General features: G+C 44.0%; 1 protein-coding gene and 1 pseudogene across 6 annotated transcripts in view; both read right to left on the bottom strand.

Annotated features, from left to right (window-relative positions):
* The window catches only part of LOC126248622 (protein O-linked-mannose beta-1,2-N-acetylglucosaminyltransferase 1-like), a 2,277,756-nt gene that overhangs the window by 290,995 nt on the left and 1,966,929 nt on the right, over window positions 1-19,832 (bottom strand). The gene's annotated exons all lie outside the window — the stretch shown is intronic.
* On the bottom strand, window positions 14,906-15,023 carry LOC126250208 (5S ribosomal RNA; annotated as a pseudogene).

Raw genomic sequence — 19,832 nt, 5'->3', positions numbered from 1 at the left:
ATTTGTGAAGTCGAATGGTGAATGCTATGAATAATATCAAAGCAGCGAGAACTTATTGCGCCATAGATAGGCGACGAAAAGAAAGAATAATGGGCGTTGGTGTTCGCCAGTGCAACTTATCCCGGCAGCAGGAGCACGATTCGTTTTCTGCGCGCATCGTGTCAACTCGTCCACAACACGGGAGACGTACCTCTGGCCGCCTTTTCCCGTGGTGAACACCCCTTCCCGTCCCCAAACAACCCGTTGCACCAACAGTTCTGAAACAACACCTCACCTACACGTATCATTACAATACTTTTTCTGTACTGTAAGCTAAACATAATAGCAATGTAGAAGCTGGCTGAAGATGGCAGGCGTATTTCTTTCGAATATGAAACTTTGAGATGAAGACTGCCAGATTTTGTACTCTGTTCTTATCTCATTTTCTCCAGTCTCGTATGCGCAGTTATCATTCACGACAAAATACAGAAGCTTCGTCTCTCAAAAGCTTCCATCAGTTCCAGAGGCTACCATTGATCTAAACTTCTTTCGGATCTTTCATTTCTTTTTTATTCAGAATATGACTCATATGCCACACGTTTGTGGAACAGTGTCCAGGGGAGTTAGGTAGAGCAGTGGTACATATTTGGGAGTCGAATATCAGATTCAAGCCGGTTATAATTATTTAAGTTTTCCGTCGTTATCGTCAATGACGTCGTTATCGTCAATGACATCTAGCGAGTACCGAGTAGCAAAGGAAAAACTTTATATGAAATATTTTCTTTCTGAGCACGATGTAATCTCTTTACTCCATAAACACTACACATACAGCTAAAGGCAAGACGTATAGATACGGTAGGGTTTACTCGTCAGCCTGTCCCCTTTACGACTTAGATTTCTCCATTAAGACGTTCACATTTGACAGAAATTTAAATTTTTCATTGGCTTACGCGTTACCGCAGTTCTCCTGGACGCGAAGACTGCACTCGTGTTCAAATTCATTTGAATTGCATACTCAATGAAAATTTCCCTATTTTTAATTAGGAATTCTTTTGTCTTGTCCCGGCTGTTTATCGCGGCTGCAGAAAGAATTTAGCAAATTGATTTTAATACGATTAGCATAAATTTTAGTTTACTTGTTTCTCCTCCTAGCAGTTGAATGCGCAAGCATTTATGTAGATAAATTAGGCTTTCCTCACGATGTCTTATTTCAAACTGTGCCTTTTTTGAAATTAAATTCATTACAAAATTTGTAATTCCTGTCAATTACTTTCTCATTTGAAAACTTCATTGTTCATTGTACAACTTCATTACCAGTATGTCCAAGTGTAATGTTGAAATTAGCAAATTTCCACAACAATCATACACTGAAACTTCCTACACACTTTGTAAACCGAACGCTAAAAATTGACGCAGAAGATTAAAACTACAGTGCCCTATGTTGAAATAAGTGGTTTTTCAACTCTGCTCTTTGGTAGTAAATTAATATCAGCGTAAGTGTCTAACACCGGCAGCTAACACAACTTCATCACAGTTTAGTAGATGATTTTCATATTGTATAGAGTGTATGATACCAACATTAAAGGACGGGAAGGCCGAGAGCTTATCTCAGCACCTGTAACACTTCCGTTTAATCACAGGACGATAAAGCAGCATCCACCAGCAGAGTTGATCTTGTAATAAAATTACACTTCAGTGGTTATTATTGGCATAGTATCGTAAATTGATTGTAAGAAAGCACACCCACTTTGGCGTTTTTGTTACTATTGACAAAAATAAACTTTGTTTCTGACGTTACATCTCCCAGTAAGTAAGAAATATAGAATATTACAAGCTACGCAGAGGTGTGTTTACATCTAAATTACATATTACAGCCGTGGAAGAGCACTTGTCTCTGATACACATATATGTAGAATCTTGACATGATTTGTATGCTATTTCGAAAAATTCTGTTTCGTCTGTCTGAACGGTCTGAAAATGATTTCAGGTAACCTGAAACTAGACATAACTGAATAAAAAGTGAATCTTGCAACGTTTGCTGTTTCTATATCGAACTTCACTAATCGTTGTTAGTGACAGAGCATTACACAGATTAGAGCACTGGTTTGAACACGAAATATCTGCGATGAACTGTTTACTGGACACTTCCAACGCCTGCCCCGAGAACTTACGACGCTAAGCTCACCACGTGATGTAAAACAAATGCAGAAAAGAGAAAGCAATGAAAACGGCTCTTTGCACTGGATTGTGTAGGTTACGAAGAAGGAAGTATGTTTCAAAATTACCACTGTATTTTTACTAGCGGCAACGTGTGTGAAGAGTCTGTGTAGCTACTAAGATAACTGTGGTTTTAAAAATAATGGTTAGAGGTTTTCTGTCGAGTCTTTGTATGATAATTGTTGCTACACGACTGTGTGAACGTTGTCATTAGGGCGCCGTCGAGAGGAATGTAGGCGAATATGCATGCCAAAACTTTGTCGTGGCACCCTCCCTGTTGAGCGACGGCAGGCGGAGGGCCAGGGAGACTTTTGTGTAATTTATTTCTTGCCTAACTGATGAGTGCGATCATGTTCGGATCACTGTTGTAGCCTCGAAACAAGAAACCATGCCTAAGCTGGGTTCAGAACCGCGTTCGACCATCCAGATTCCCCAAATCGACTAAGACGAGTGCCGGGATGGTTCGACTGAAAAGGACACAGCCCATTTCCTTCCACATCTCCGTCCGGTCATAGCTTGTTCTCCCATCTCCGACGTCACCTTCTTTTTGCAGCATCGAGTAATTCGTGTGAAGCAGTAGAATCATATATGACTGATATTTCAGGAATTTTCCTTCAATTAATTCGATTATAGGTGCAGGCGGTCCGGATAGGCAGCGCCGACAACCATTAGCGCGTTTCGACTTGGGCTGCCCTGTCATTCACTCCAATACGGGAGCGCTGTCAATTAGATTTTAAAACTGTCAGGACGACTGCCGATAGCGACGTCTCTCGCTGCTGGAATGTCCGGAATTCACTTTTACGCAAATGGTGTTAATTTTTTTTCCGTATCTGGATTCAGCACTGTTGTCACAACGCCTAAATGGAGAATATAAACTGTAAAGGGAGTTATCAGAAACGTCAAACGAAAAATTTTCTTTTCTCGCATGAGGAAACCTTTATGTTTCATGAAGCTGGCGAAGTTCCGAAAAACCACTTCTGCTACATGTTTTACAACGTGCGCAAATGTCGAGGTAAAGGCGATGAGAAAACAATGCACAATCAAGCTCTTGCTTCACATCTGTAATTGTGCGAACAAACAATAGCATTCGTAAATAGGATACTCCGACAAAGAAATTACCTCCACTATTCGTTACTTCGGTCAGCCTTCGAGGCTCAGTGGTCAACGTGTCTGATGGTCACACGAAAGAGCGACTTTCTATCGTATGTACTAGTAAGAATTTTTCTTTAGTGGAAGAACAGGAACTTAGTCCACTGAGTTTCGCGAGAGTAACTTCGGGTCTAACAGAATGATGAGTAGCTATTTCGGTTCCGTGTCTCTAAAATCTAAATCAGCGGCTAAATCAGCACAACGTCCTTCGGTGCTGCACCACGAAACTGAGACCCTTCTTCGTTTAATATTCTTTTGGTGAGCAAAATTTTGTTCACAATCAAAATCACAGTGAACCACTGACGTGATTTCAACGTACCTTGGAAAATTCTGCTAGATGTGTTTCTATATCACAGCACCAATTCATCGTGATATAGTAAGTTTTCCTAAATAGACTGGAATTTTGAAAATAGTTAGGTCTAGACATATTTTTAAATGTACATATCTGATGTAACTGAAAACAGAGTGTTTAGTACATTCATTCCTCTTACTATGCAGTAAGTTCCTCAAACCCTGTCTAAAAATTCTGGTACAAACGTTACGAAAAATGTGTCTGAAGCCTTACAAAACTTTCGAAAAAATTTTGTTTTCAGCTCCAAAGAGCCTTTCAAATTGATGAAGTTAGTCCACCTGTGGATTAATTTTACATCCCATGTAGGTAATTGCTAGTCATTGGTTTGTTGTGATACTTAAGTTATTTAAGTACCTCGTCATATCAGTGGGAAAGACAAAGTCACTCCTCATTAGTGGTCCTCCTTTCCTTTGTCAAACAGGATGATTTCTTTGAAATCGCAAAAAAAAAAACTTGTTGAGAACAAAGGCATCTTGCCGTGGAATGCTAACATTCACCACCTACCTGCCTGCCGCGTGGGATTAGCCGAGCGGTCTGAGGCGCTGTAGTCATGGACTGTGCGGCTGGTCCCGGCGGAGGTTCGAGTCCTCCCTCGGGCATGGGTGTGTGCGTGTTTGTCCTTAGGATAATTTAGGTTAAGTAGTATGTAAGCTTAGGGACTGATGACCTTAGCAGTTAAGTCCCATAAGATTTCACACACATTTGAACATTTTTGAACCTACCTGGCTGCACTGACAGAGTATAGGATGGCAGGTAGCGAACGGGGCAAGCAAATCGACGGACCCAGACCACGAACCCGACCGTTATGAAATCGCTCACACAAAGGCGAACGAGTCGTGACAGACCTGCTCGGCGGGGTTGGAGAGGGTGGGGGGCGGGTGGGTGGTCGGCCGATTGGTCGGCCTGTGTATGGGTGTCCGGGGAGCAGCAGCTGCGTCAGATGTTGAGTGATCACTGTGAAAGAAACGAAGATGCTGCGTAATATGTAGGAGGCAGCGTTATCAGCACCTGACAGAGTTTGGAAGAGGCTTTATTGTGGCTCTCTATTTGGCCAGCTGGTCGAATCGTGCAAAGTACAGATTTATGGGGCATTCAGATGTGACAATAACCTGATGTTGGACTCCGTGGAACGTGAGGGCAGGTATATTCATCATCAAGTTTCCGGTCGCCCACGTCTTACCGCTACAAGGGAGGATCGCCATATTGAGCATCAAGCACAACGTAACCACTTTACACCTGTGCCTGCCATCCGAGAACATGTAATGGATTCTTTTGAAATATTCTGTCTCATCCCTCCAGCAGCAACCACACTGCGAAATTATCGGCCCATGCGTACGCTGCCGTTAACACCATAACACAAATAGCAGAAATTTGAATGGTGTCTTGACTGGGAAGCATGGATTGCTGATGAATGCCATCACATTGTATTCAGCGATAAATCGCGGATCTGCACAACCCCAGATGACCATCATCGGCGAGTATGTCGATGATATGGGAAGAGGTCCCATTCTTCCAATGTTTGGGAGAGGCACAGCTGTGTTACTCCTGAGTCATGGTATGGGGAGCCACTGGGTGTTCCATCAGGCCACAGCTGGTAGTGACTACGGGAGGCCTGAAGGCACAACGGTTGTCACAGGCATCCTGTATCCTCGTATGTAACTTCTCATGTGACAGTATAAGAGTGTCATTTTTCACAGGAACAATATTGGTCCACACATGGTATGTGTCTCTATGAACTGTCTGCGTGATGCTGAGATACTCTTGTGGCCAGAAAGATCCATAGATCTGTACCCAATAGAAGATATGTGACCAGCTCAGAGGTCAACTCTGTCCCAGTGTTAGTAGTCAAGATATCAAGGATCAGTTGCAACAGTTGTGGCGCAACTAACGTCAGGAGAGGAAACAACGGCTTCATGACCGGCTTCCCAACCATATCAGTACATGCACCCAGGACAGAGCTACTGATAAGTGGGCTTACACTATCAAGTTCTTTGTAAATTTTACTCGATTTCGTAATCACAGCAATAACATCATGTACTCTCTCAACCCATGGAGTTTCTTTTTTCTTTTTTGCTCCTACCCTTTTCCGTACTTCGCTTTATTTTGTCCCTTCCCTTTTGCATACTTCACATTATTTTATCAGGTAGCGCATAGTAAGTGCGATGAATACAAATTGTTTCCGAAAATTACTTTTTATGTAAGCTAAATGATCCGTTAGACATCACGTGTTACCTCGCACAATGTCAGAAGCATATACAAAATTGTTAAGGCTTTCGTGGCCACTTGTTGACAAACTGCCTATTGGCTTCTGTCTCGGGTTCTTCGGCCGACGTTCATCTAATGATTTTTCTGACGTTTCGCCAGCACGAGTGGCTGGCATTGTCAAAGCTTCACCCTCCATTGCCGGTGGTGAACTGGAGTCGAGCTCGCGGCCGCAGACTATATGTACCTGGCGCGCCAACGTCCGAGGGCTTCTCCGCGGTCATTTCCGGTGCGGTTCTCCTCTTGCTACCTGGGACGGTCGTACGCTGCAGTACGGGAAGCCAGGATCCGTTTACCTTAAGGCTTTCCTCTTTCTTGTTCAAACTGTTCGCGTGTTTTTGTATTTCTACAGCTTCTATGAACAAGCGCGTGTGATAGTGCTTCTCTACAGCCAGAACTTCCGTGTCGGCGAATTTTATTACGTGGTCGGTCTCATTCAGTGCGTGCTCTGCACGGCCGATTTCTCCACCTGCCCCAACCTGCAATGTCGCTTATGCTCTTTGATCCTGGTGTTAATGGATCGTCCAGTCATTCCGACATAAACTTTTCCGCATGTGCATGGTATACGGAATATTCCCGACATTGCAAGTGGGTCTCTTTCCTCCTTCGCCGATCTAAGACACTCTTTGATCTTCCTTGTCGGTTTGAAAATCGTCTTTACTCCATGTTTGCGCAATATACGGCCGATTCTGTCCGTCACTCTGGGAATGTATGGCAGAAAGGCCGTACCCGACATTTCTTTTTCTGGTTCCTTACTTCGCCGAGTGTTTGGCTCTGTTATACTTCTAATATAATTTGTGGAGTACCCATTGCTCCTCAGGACAGTTTCCAGGTGTTGCATTTCTCGTTTGAGGTGTTGTGGCTCACATATTCGTCCTGCTCTCGTTACGAGCGTACTAATCATGCCTCTTTTCTGGCTCGGGTGGTGGTTTGTGCAGGTATCGGTCCGTGTGTGTCGGTTTTCGATACACGCTGTGTCCCAGGGTTTCGCCGTCCCTTGTGACCAGCACATCTAGAAATGGCAGTTTCTTGTCCTTTTCTACTTCCATGGTAAATGCTATGTTGGCATGGAGGTTGTTCAAGTGTCTTAGGAAGTCACCGAGCTGTTCTTCACCATGGCTCCACACCACGAAAGTGTCATCGACGTACCTGTACCACACCTTAGGTTTGCAAGTCTCCGAGTCCAGTGCCTGTGCTTCGAATTGTTCCACACGGACCAATACCTGCACAAACTGTCAAACCACCCCCCGAGCCAGAAAAGAGGCATGATTAGTACGCTCGTAACGAGAGCAGGACGAATATGTGAGCCGCAACACCTCAAACGAGAAATGCACACCTGGAAACTGTCCTGAGGAGTAATGGGTACTCCACAAATTATATCAGAAGTGTAACAGAGCCAAACACTCGGCGAAGTAAGGAACCAGAAAAAGAAATGTCGGGTACGGCCTTTCTGCCATACATTCCCAGAGTGACGGACAGAATCGGCCGTATATTGCGCAAACATGGCGTAAAGACGATTTTCAAACCGACAAGGAAGATCAAAGAGTGTCTTAGATCGGCGAAAGAGAAAAGAGATCCACATGCAATGTCGGGAATATATCGTATACCATGCACATGCGGAAAAGTTTATGTCGGAATGACTGGACGATCCATTAACACCAGGATCAAAGAGCATAAGCGACATTGCAGGTTGGGGCAGGTGGAGAAATCGGCCGTGGCAGAGCACGCACTGAATGAGACCGACCACGTAATAAAATTCGCCGACACGGAAGTTCTGGCTGTAGAGAAGCACTATCACACGCGCTTGTTCAGAGAAGCTGTAGAAATACAAAAACACGCGAACAGTTTGAACAAGAAAGAGGAAAGCCTTCAGGTAAACGGATCCTGGCTTCCCGTACTGCAGTGAACGACCGTCGCAGGTAGCAAGAGGAGAACCGCACCGGAAATGACCGCGGAGAAGCCCTCGGACGTTGGCGCGCCAGGTACAAATAGTCTGCGGCCGCGAGCTCGGCTCCAGTTCACCACCGGCAATGGAGGGTGAACCTTTGACAATGCCAGCCACTCGTGCTGGCGAAACGTCAGAAAAATCATTAGATGAACGTCGGCCGAAGAACCCGAGACAGATGCCAATAGGCAGTTTGCCAGAAGCATATGTTTATGGAATATTCCATCCGTTCTTGGAGGAACAGACACATTAAAAACTTGAATACACAGTATTATGGGACATTAATACCGTGTGTTAAGAAGAATATGGCACTAGGTTGCTTACTGATGTCTTCCAGATAATGTGTTGAACAAATTCTTAATTGATTTAGATCGTTTAACAGAAGTACATACTTCACAAGGGATTGGCATAAAGGAAACGACTGGTTAGCCCACCGCAATCATAATCAGGACTGCGGTGGGTAGTGCTCATTCACTAGGTACTTTGAATTTGAAGGAGGAGTAGGAAATAAAATTTATGCACCCATTTCTAAATCGAGTGTGATCTGCCCTGATGTTTTTCCCTCCCACGTTTCTGCGCAACAAATACACTATGTGATCAAAAGTATCCTTACACCCCCAAAAACATTCGTGCATTGTGCTGCCATCTACTGCCAGGTACTCCGTATCAGCGACCTCAGCAGTCATTAGACAACGGGAGAGATCAGAATGGGACGCTCCGCGGAACTCACGGACTTCGAACGTGGTCAGGTCATTGGGTGTCACTTGTGTCATACGCTTGTACGCGAGAGTTCCACACTCCTAAACATCCCTACGTCCACTGGTTCCGATGTGTTAGAGAAATGGAAACGTGAAGGGACACGTACAGCATAAAAGCGTACATGCCGACCTCGTCTGTTGACTGATAGAGACCGTCGACAGTTGAAGAGGGTCGTAATGTGTAATAGGCAGACATCTACCCAGACAATCACACAGAAATACCAAACTGCATCAGGATCCACTGCAGGTACTATGACAGTTAGGCGGGAGTTGAGAAAACTTGGATTTCATGGTCAAACGGCTGCTCATAAGCCACACATCACGCCGGTAAATGCCAAACAACGCCTCGCTTGTTGTAAGGAACGTAAACATTGGATGATTGAACAGTGGAAAAACGTTGTGTGGAGCGACGAATTACAGTACTCAATGTGGCGATCCGATGGCAGGGTGTGGGTATGGCGAATGCCCAGTGAACGTCATTTGCCAACGTGTGAGGTGCCAACAGTAAAATTCGGAGGCGGTGGCGTTATGGTGTGGTCGTGTTTATCATGGAAGGGGCTTGCACCCATTGTTGTTTTGCGTGACACTATCACAGCGCAGGTTTACATTGATGTTTTAAGCACCTTCTTGCATCCCACTGTTGAAGAGCAATTTGGGGATGGTGACTGCATCGTTCAACACGATCGAGCACCTGTTCATAACGCACGGCCTGTGGCGGAATGGTTACACGACAATAACATCCCTGTAATGGACTGGCCTGCACAGAGTCCTGACCTGAATGCTATAGAACACCTTTGGGATGTTTCGGAACGCCGACTTCTTCCAGGCCTCACCGGCCGACATCGATACCTCTCCTCAGTGCAGCATTCCGTGGAGATTGGCCTGCCATTCCCCAAGAAACCTTCCAGCATCTGACTGAACGTATGCCTGCGAGAGTGTAAGCTGTCATCAAAGCTAAGGGTGGCCAGTGCCATATTGAGTTCCAGCATTACCGATGGAGGGCGCCAGCAACTTGTAAGTCATATTCGGCCATATGTCCGGATACTTTTCATCACATAGTGTATATTAGCCGAGATAATCCTTTCAGTAATTTCACGAGTGGCGAACAAATTTATGTAATTTCTGTAGTTTAGTTGGTTTAGCGCAAAGTTTTCGAGAGTATAAGATAGTACAGATCGGTTCTAGGTTACGGATACAACGGCCAGAGCACATGAAACATTGCATAAGAAGTGCTAACAACGCACATTTTTCAGCTTAGCTGTAAGTGAATGTATTTACTTTTTCCAGTTAGTGAACATGTAAGTACCAAGCTTAGAACGTTCTGAGAATAAAAGTGCATTAGCTTCGACTGAACAAAAATTGTATCATTTTCAGCAGTCAATCCAACAGGGTCAGCCGGAATGGTGGACAACAGATATCGAGAAATTGGTGAAAGAGAAGAAACAACTACCACAAATGGTTCAGCATACAGGACAGCAAAAGTAGGAAGTGTTACGCAAGATGTAACAGAGAGCTTAAAAAAGGAACTGCAAGAGCAAAACAGGTGATGTGGGACAAAAAGCGTGACGAGATCAGTAAGTACATGGGAGGCACCAAAGTAAGAGAGGCCTGGTAAACAATAAAACGCCTTAGAGCAGACAGAGTAGAAAAAGCTAATATCGCAATAATTAGTGGACAGGAGTGTGAGGAGTACTATGAATAGCTATTGAGCAAGAAGAGAAAGAAATGAATACAAACAGGTGCTATATTAGGTAAATGATGCAGATAACTTGAATGTGGGAACCAGTGACGCAGAATGAAGTAAAGAAGACTGTCAAAATGGATGAAACATAATAAATCCGTTGTAGCGAGGGACATTTCTTTTGAATTAGTGAAATACGCACCGAATATTCTATGAAAATGTATTTACTTTTATAGTGGAGTTAGTAAAAGTGAAAAAGCAAAGAGAGAATATCAGTCGTAGTACTTCAGGAACTGATGAATGGTGAAGAGCTGCCAGAGGATTTTAATATTTCTGTGATAAATTCCATTTCCAAAAAGGAAACAGACAGAATCGTAATAACAAAAGAGGCATCAGTGTAACAAAACTCGATAGGAAGGTTGTATGGTCGGTTTTTCAGAAACAGAATCGGAGTAGAAATTTAAGACAACGCAGAACAGACTGGATTTAGAGCAAGCGGACCGTGTATTGATAATATATTCTCTCTATGCCAGTTGATAGGAAAAACATCCGAAAGAAATATGGAAACACGTTTAGTGTTGTTCATCGATCTCGAAAACGCTTATGACAACATCTCACGTGCCAAGTTGTTTGAAGCACGGGAACTATACGGTGCTGACCCGTTAAGCATAAAAAATGTATATAAAGATGGGCACGGGAGAATAAGAATAGGATCTGTCACCTCTATATCGTTTAAAATCAATAAAGATTGAAACAAGACTGTTTTTTATCTCCAACATTGCTAAAAAATACATCTACAAATTACCTTGCAGAACTGGAAATATAAATGCAGAAAAATGGGAATTCAGTTAGAAGACCACTGTGTCTATATCCTTTTATTTGCTGATGACCAGGTGGTGAATCCGATTGATGAAGAAGACATCCCCTACATGGTGAGAAGAGTAATAGAAGAACACAGAAAATGGGGACTGAAGCTGAATATCAGGAAGACAGAGTATTTAGCCACGGGAACGCAATCAGTAGATATTGAAATTAGTCGCGGAACCATCGGCAATCGTGACAGATATAAATGCATGTATCCAGGGATTGTAATTAATAAAGATAGAATATGTGACGATTAGCCGGCCGAAGTGGCCGTGCGGTTAAAGGCGCTGCAGTCTGGAACCGCAAGACCGCTACGGTCGCAGGTTCGAATCCTGCCTCGGGCATGGATGTTTGTGATGTCCTTAGGTTAGTTAGGTTTAACTAGTTCTAAGTTCTAGGGGACTAATGACCTCAGCAGTTGAGTCCCATAGTGCTCAGAGCCATTTGAACCATTTTTTGTGACGATTAATTGAAAAACAGATTGAGCTCAGGCAGGAGAGAAATATCAAAAGTGAACTCCCTTCTATGGTCTACAAAAATCGGACAGAAAACAAAAATTGTATAAAGCCATTATTGAGCCAATTACTGTTTATGGTTCGGGGAAGTACCACAAGAAGATCAAAGCTATGGAAATGGACTTTCTAAGTCGATTATCAAAGATCTCTTACGATTTCTCATTTGGAATAAAGCAAATGAGCATGTACGGAGAACAACACACCAGAAAGCTATTGTGGTAGATGGAACAGAGTGCAGAAAACTTTTCTAGTTTGGACGCTTAGACGGCGCAGAGAAGACCGCTTCTTAAATGGATTCAAGGGATAGAAAGGAGTATAGCCAATAGAAACTTGATCATTATAGAAACACAAAATAGGTTATTATGGAGGCTGAGATGAGGCAGGCTGTACCGGTTAGACATGAGTGGACCATGTTTGAAGGAATACAATAAACTAAGGTTAATATCCATAATGACATGAACAAAAATTGACGATTTTCATTTTTCAGTAGATGGCTCCCAGATGAACGACTGTTGTCTGCGCTTTATCTTCTAACTCACAATTTTTTCCCCGCTCTACGTATTTCGGACCTTCCCAACCCATAGCTCACACTTACCAGCACAATACTTGACTCATTCAACGCATTATTTTAAACAAATATATTAATGTTTTACACAGAAAGTAAATTAGATGAAGAATAGTCCTCAAAATTATAAATAGTTGTTTTGGCGATGAGTTTCTAATTTATGATATTAAATCAGGAGTTTAAGCACAAACCTTGCCACAAAAAAGCAAACATTTCCTGATATGCGCTCACTTCATCTGACTCAAATTACTATTAAGAAGACGGTAAATAAAATATGTAACAGTTACATAGTGTTAGTTACGAATCTACTCAAGTTATCTCCAGAAGGCCTCTTTTCATAGGTTTCCACGCAAATACATATTTGAGCATGGTTGCGTTGTTACACTTAAACTCAATTTAAGGCTTCATTAACAAAAGATATTCTGTAGTATAATTCCATTACCGAAACATTTCATTCAAACAGATTGACCACCATAAAAAGTAAACTGAGATTGTTGCACAACGACCAACAAACCTACAAAAATAGCTTCGTCGTTATAATGTGATGTTTCATTTGACCACAGTAATACTACCAGCCACATTTCCAAGGGCACAGTAACGGTGTGACCATGTTTGTAGGACGGCGCCATTATAATACATCCATAATGTCGGCGCCGTTGATTGCAAAAGTTAGATTCGGCCGCGTTCTCCTCTAATGCCAGAAATGGAATCCAGTCCGGCAAAGTTGTAACACTTTTCTTACTTCGTTACAACCCGTCCTTAAAACTTGTAACGGTCGATGGCGGCAGGAAGTTGCAGGCTGAGACGCGCGACATACGACGATTCCCATTGAAATTTTAATTACATATGAAAATTTTACGTCGAAAAACACAAAGAACTTACGCAATTTCCTCTGCCGCGTTAAGAGGCTTACCGGTGAGAGGAGGTATTGCCACGAAACGTCCAACACTGAATGAGGACAGACGGCGCTGTCTTGAGTACCGCGAGAAAAGTAGCATTCTGTCGCACGACATGCCTACCAGAAGTAGAATGAAGAAAACATTAAAATGTGGACAGAGTATTACCAGAAACTTTTCTCCGTGTGTTTAAATTTGTTGTTGTGAGAAATGGCTGTCACATTTAAAACGAGAAACGGCACCATGAAAAACAACGTACGTAAAATAATTTGGAGAGTTGCATAAGTTCGTCTGGAGCTGTTTCATGATGTGGGCAACGTACCGTCCGTCACATTTAAAAGCAATATTGTTCCACACACGTTTCAAAAAGCTGTTAACAAGTGATGATAAACTTCTGTACGTAAATAGTCAAGATCACCATCGTCATCAGCAGCAGCAGCTGCAGCAATATCAGTAGCAGGTACTTGACATCGGCTGTGTGCTGGAGAGGGATTCGAACCAGAGTCCCTGGTTTCCGAGGGCAGTGCGCTATTGATGACGTCATCTGATCACGCTTCCCGAACAACCTCAGATTTTCGGAAGGAAATGGTAGGAACAGAATGACGCAAGCGCATTCGAAGGACTTTTTCTTTTCTTTTCTTTTTGCCAATCAAGACAAAGACGAAGTATGGTAAGGCATCAATTCAATTTAGCACATCGCACATTTTTAGCAAAAGTGGTTAAAAAGCCTCTTCATAGTAGATACTCACTGGCGAGCTGTAGCTCTGGCAGTGTGACAGTGATTACTCTTTGCTTTCATGTAGTGGAGGCGTAAGATATTTTTGAAAGTGAATCACCTGACGAAATTCTTACTCACTAAAACATTCAGTATTTATTACAGACGTTACACATTTGTGCTTCACCTTCTCTTATACATTTCATTGCGACATTTTCCCATAACAACACAAACTCTACACTTACATGCACGTATACATAGTGATGATTATTGAACTATATGAAACAACCAATGTAGCTTAGTTACAAATTACGGCGTGCACAAACGTTATTCAACATGTAAACGTCACTACAGATATTTGGCTTTAAGTTATGACATGTTCGATATGCCTGCCATCATTGGTGATGATGCGGCGCAGACGAAAAGCGACATTCTGCATGACCATCTGAAGAGAGGGAACTTCGATGCTGTCGATGACATCCTGAATGGCTGGTTCCAGCTCAGCAATGGTTTTGGGGCTACTGCTATACACATTGTCTTTCATATAGCCCCACAAATAGTAGTCGCATGTGTTCTCATCCGGAGAATATGGCAGTGAATCGAGGCCCATGCCAGTGGCGTCTAGGTATCCCAGAGCCGGAATGCGGTCCTCAAAGTGCTCCTCCAAGACATCAGACACACTCCTGCTTCGATGGGAATTAAGCACATCTTGCGAAAATCAGGGTCACTTTTAAAAACGGGGTGAAATCATCTTCGAAAACCTTCACGTACCATTCGGTAGTCACCGTGCCATGAAGGAATATCCACTACTCCGTCTACAGGCCACAAGTGGCCCATCGGGACTATCCGACCGCCGTGGCATCCTCCGAGGAGGATGCGGATAGGAGGGGCATGGGGTGAGCGCACCGCTCTCCCGTTCGTTATGATGGTATTCTTGACCGAAGCCGCTACTATTCGGTCGAGTAGCTCCTCGATTGGCATCACGAGGCTGAGTGCACACCGAAAAATGGCAACAGCGCATGGCGGCCTGGATGGTCACCCATCCAAGTGCCGACCACGCCCGACAGCGCTTAACTTCGGTGATCTCACGGGAACCGGTGTATCCACTGCAGCAAGGCCGTTGCCTCATGAAGGAATATCGCACCGATCATTCCGTGACTGGACACTGCACGTCACACAGTCACCCGTCGAGGGCGAAGAGACTTCTCCATCGCGAAATGCGGGTTCTCTGTCCCTCAGATGCGCCAATTTTGCTTATTGACGAATCCATGCAAATGAAAGTGGGCTTCGTAGCTGAACCAAACGACAATGCGCATACCAATGCCCATCATGCCCCGTGGCCAACCATGCGGTTTGAACGTCCTAACGCAAACCGTTCAGAAGTAATGATGATATTATTTGATATAGTTCAATAATTAGCGAGCAAGGTGGCGCAGTGGTTAGACACTGGACTCGCATTCGGGAGGACGACGGTTCAATCCCGCGTCCGGCCATCCTGATTTAGGTTTTCCGTGATTTCCCTAAATCGCTCCAGGCAAAAATGCTGGGATGGTTCCTTTTAAAGGGCACGGCCAACTTCCTTCCCTGTCCTTTCCAAATCCGAAGAGACCGATGATCTCGCTGTCTGGTCTCCTTCCCTAAACAACCCAACCCCCCAGTTCAATAATTGTCACCCTGTACCTACCATACATCGCATTCAGTTGCACAACGTAGGGCTAAATAGCTTGAAGATCCACGCAATTTTTTGTAAGTTACTTCGGTCATCCAGAACAGCCTGAATTATGGTGGGGAATTATAAATCCAGAAGTATGTATAATGGCATTTTATACATTTTTTTTTTGAAATTAACTCATCCGGTTTCCTGGAAGGTTCAGGAGATGGGTATCGGGTTCTTAATTTTTGCCCCAACACAGACCATAGTCCCACGATAATATTCCAATACGGTAATTTTAAGGGCAAGGGAAGAAGTGTTCTTTACATCGTATATTCATCAAACCGGTCTTGAAGTCTTCCAGCCTTGTATGTGTGAGTATTATTACCATGAAATATGAAATCTCTTGCTATGAAAAGAAAAGCTCGTCTACTTCCCTCAGAATCCTAGGAGGAGGTAACTTTTTTTCCCCGGGAAGGAATGTTAAGAAATGTTATTTAAATCGCATACTCTGTGTGAGCGAGAGTGTTATTATCATAAAACATGCTGTTCCCGTTATGAAAAATATATGGCTTCCTGGATTTAATGTCCAGGGTCATAAAAATGTTTTTCGGATTTTGATGGTTACATCTCCTGTCAGGATGATCACAAAACACGGTCAAAGTCACGATATACCACTTCAAATACGAGGCTTGGAACTTAAATAGTGGCAACTATTTATTCACAACCGATACAAAAGAGTTACATGTTTGTACCTGTTACTGTCCTTCAAAGTAGTCGCCAACGTTGTGTAGAATCCGTTGCCAGATATGTGGAAGGCGTAGTATACCGTTAGCAGAACCTGTTCTGTTGATGGTGCGAATGGAGCGGTCTAAAATTATGGTGATTCTCGCGTACGACCGTCAATGCACAGTATTACTATTCATTTTTGGAGCATCACCTGCGTCCACCACTGCGAAAGAAGCGGCGACACTTTCTGCGCAACCCACCCATCATTTTGCACGACAATGCGCGTGCGCATACAGCGCAAGCTGTGGCTGGTCTGTTCGGTCGATGGGACTGGGAAGTACGTACTGTACCATCCACCATACTCCCCGGACTTAAGTCCTCGTGACTTTGATTTGCTTCCGAAGATGAAGGAACCACTACGTGGCATTCGCTTCAGAACTGTTCCAAAGATTCGACAGGCAGTAGACCGCTCCATTCGCACCATCAACAGAAAAGTCTCTGCTAACGGTATACTACGCCTTCCACATCGCTGGCGACGGGTTCTACACAACGCCGATGACTACTTTGAAGGACAGTAACAGGTGCAAACATGTAACTCTTTTGTATCGGTTGAAACAGTCTGAATCGCACATTCTGACTGCTGCTATTGTTACGTTATTGTGTTTGTCCTTAGGTAACACAGTAAAATTAGATTTGGCAGCGCACAATACAAATTTCTGTTGTGTGACAGGTCAGGTTTCTTATCCTGATACCACTGAAGCCTCTTTGCACTGATACGCTCTAGAATAGGGTTAGCAATACCATCTCTACCATGAATATTTCGTTTATGCAACTCGACACACAACACTTTCGTTATCCCTGTGCTACTTGGTCGCAGAGAATAATTTTAGTTTTTCTTCCATAATTAGATTTAATAACTGAAATTTTGATACGAACCCTTTACGCTGTCATGATAGTAGGTATAATAGCTTTACACACTCATGGAGAATTTGCGACGGTTGCCACACATGCAAAAAATAAGCGGACACCGTCTAAGTGTGCCGCTTGGAAGTCTATAACGTTCTATGTGACGGAGTATCAGCACGCCTCAACACGATCTGTTTTTGTTGCTGTTGTTAAATGGTTCAAATGGCTCTGAGCACTATGGGACTTAACAGCTGAGGTCATCAGTCCCCTAGAACTTAGAACTACTTAAACCTAACCTGACCTAACCTAAGGACATCACACACATCCATGCCCTAGACAGGATTCGAACCTGCGACCGTAGCGGTCGCGCGGTTCCAGATTGAAGCGCCTAGAACCGCTCGGCCAAATCGGCCGGCTGCTGTTGTTATTGTTGCTGTTATGCTACTGTAGTTATTTGGAACAATTAAAAATCAATATATTTACGTTAAAAGTATAGCTATCGTAGTTCTGTATTTTTGGAAATATGGTCGCAATATTTCGAGTCAGTATTTCAATATGCACTGAGAAATCAAAACATTATAACGACTGTCCACCGTGAGATTGAATGTCACCAGGTATCTTTGCGAGCACGTGACGGGGTAAGAAAAGTATTTAAGCGAAGCAGAGAGGAATGGGGAAGCTTTGCAGCTACGATAAGCGCCGCAAATGGGGAAATCAACTGATATAAGCAACTTTGACAAATGGCAGATTGTTAATGGCCGGCGCACAGTAACGAGCATCTCGGAAATGGTGAAGTTGGTTGGCTGTCCGCATGCTGCTGCCATGAGCATCTATGGCAATATGGTTGAAGGACTGTAAACCCCAACTAGGCGACAAGATGTTGGATATCTGAGGATCATCACAGAACGTGGACTTCGGAGGCTTAGCCGATCTGCGAAGCAGAACAGGGGCGATCTGTAGCAGATCCGAAGACAGAGTACAATGCTGGTAAAGGCATAAGTGTTTCGGAGCACATCGGACAGCGCAGAGAAATTGTTCAACATAAAGGCTCTGTAGCAGTCGAAGCCAACGTGTTCCTACAAGGACATCGTCAATTACTATTGCAGTGGGCACGGAACCATCGAGACTCGACCGTGGATCACTGGAAACGTGTCGCCTGGGCGGATGAATCATGCTCCGTGTTACACCAAATGGATGGTCGTAGAGTATCCGGTTTTACTATTGCAGTGGGCACGGGACCATCGAGACTCGACCGTGGATCAGTGGAAACGTGTCGCCTTGGCGGATGAATCATGCTCCGTGTTACACCAGATGGATGGTCGTAGCGTATCCGGTTTTACTATTGCAGTGGGCACGGGACCATCGAGACTCGACCGTGGATCAGTGGAAACGTGTCGCCTGGGCGGATGAATCATGCTCCGTGTTACACCAGATGCATGGTCGTGTCCGGATACGCAGTCATCCAAATGAACGGCTGCTCGGAACGCACCGCGCCGCAGGTGCAGGCCTGTGGGGGTAATATGGTATAGATTCAATGGTTCAAATGGCTCTGAGCACTATGGGACTCAACTGCTGAGGTCATTAGTCCCCTAGAACTTAGAACTAGTTAAACCTAACTAACCTAAGGACATCACAAACATCCATGCCCGAGGCAGGATTCGAACCTGCGACCGTAGCGGTCCTGCGGTTCCAGACTGCAGCGCCTTTAACCGCACGGCCACTTCGGCCGGCTATGGTATAGAGTATATTAAAACATGCTTCTATGGGATCTGTGGTAGTAACTGAAAGCACAATGACAGCTGTGGACATAGGGAGCATTACTGCGTGCTGGCTTTATCCCTTCACGCTTGAGGTCTTCTCTGATGGCGATGGCATCTTCCAGCAGGGCAACCGGCGGTGTCACATGGCCAGAATTGTGATACAGTGGCTTGAGGAGCCTGACAGGTATCTCACGTTGATGTCTTCGTCACAAAATTCGCACTTTCTGTACCCAATGGAACACATCTAGGTCACCATTGGGCACCAGCTCCACACACACAAGCCACTAAACAGTAATTTACGGGAATTGCGTGACCTACGCATAGATCTTTGGTGCCACGCATCTCTGGAAATCAATCTAGGTCTTGTCGAAACGCTGGAATGCAGAATCGCTAATGTAGTGCGATTAGAACCAACACGCTATGAAGCAGGTCACCATTACGTTTTGGCTCATTAGCGCATATTTCAATTATTCGACGTTCTTTAATACACTGAAACGTCCCCTTAGAAAAATTGTACATGACTGTGCGTAAACTGACACACAATATTTTCAGCGCAACGCAATCTGACTTTCAATAATCCCTACAAAAGAATGGCCCTAACTAACATTAAACTATACCTTTCACAAATAACTTACCTCACAAAAATCTTCGTTACTCGAACTACTGCAATACAGCGAGCGCCACTACTGCCAGCTTAATAGTGTTCAACAAATTTACTCTTTCTGATGGACACACGTCTAGATCGACCGCTCTCAAAATTCCGCCATCTCTCTCCCCACATCCACCACTGCTGGGGGCTCACCTTCAACTGTGCAACGCTACACGCTGTTAACAGCCAACTACCCAACACTACAATAGCAAATTCCAACAATGCCAACCAGCCACAGA

This window comes from Schistocerca nitens, chromosome 3 (assembly GCF_023898315.1).
Source record: "Schistocerca nitens isolate TAMUIC-IGC-003100 chromosome 3, iqSchNite1.1, whole genome shotgun sequence".
Classification (NCBI taxonomy): Eukaryota; Metazoa; Arthropoda; class Insecta; order Orthoptera; family Acrididae; genus Schistocerca; species Schistocerca nitens.
The sequence above is the reverse complement of the archived record's forward strand: the minus strand, read 5'-3'. Positions and strand labels throughout refer to the sequence as shown.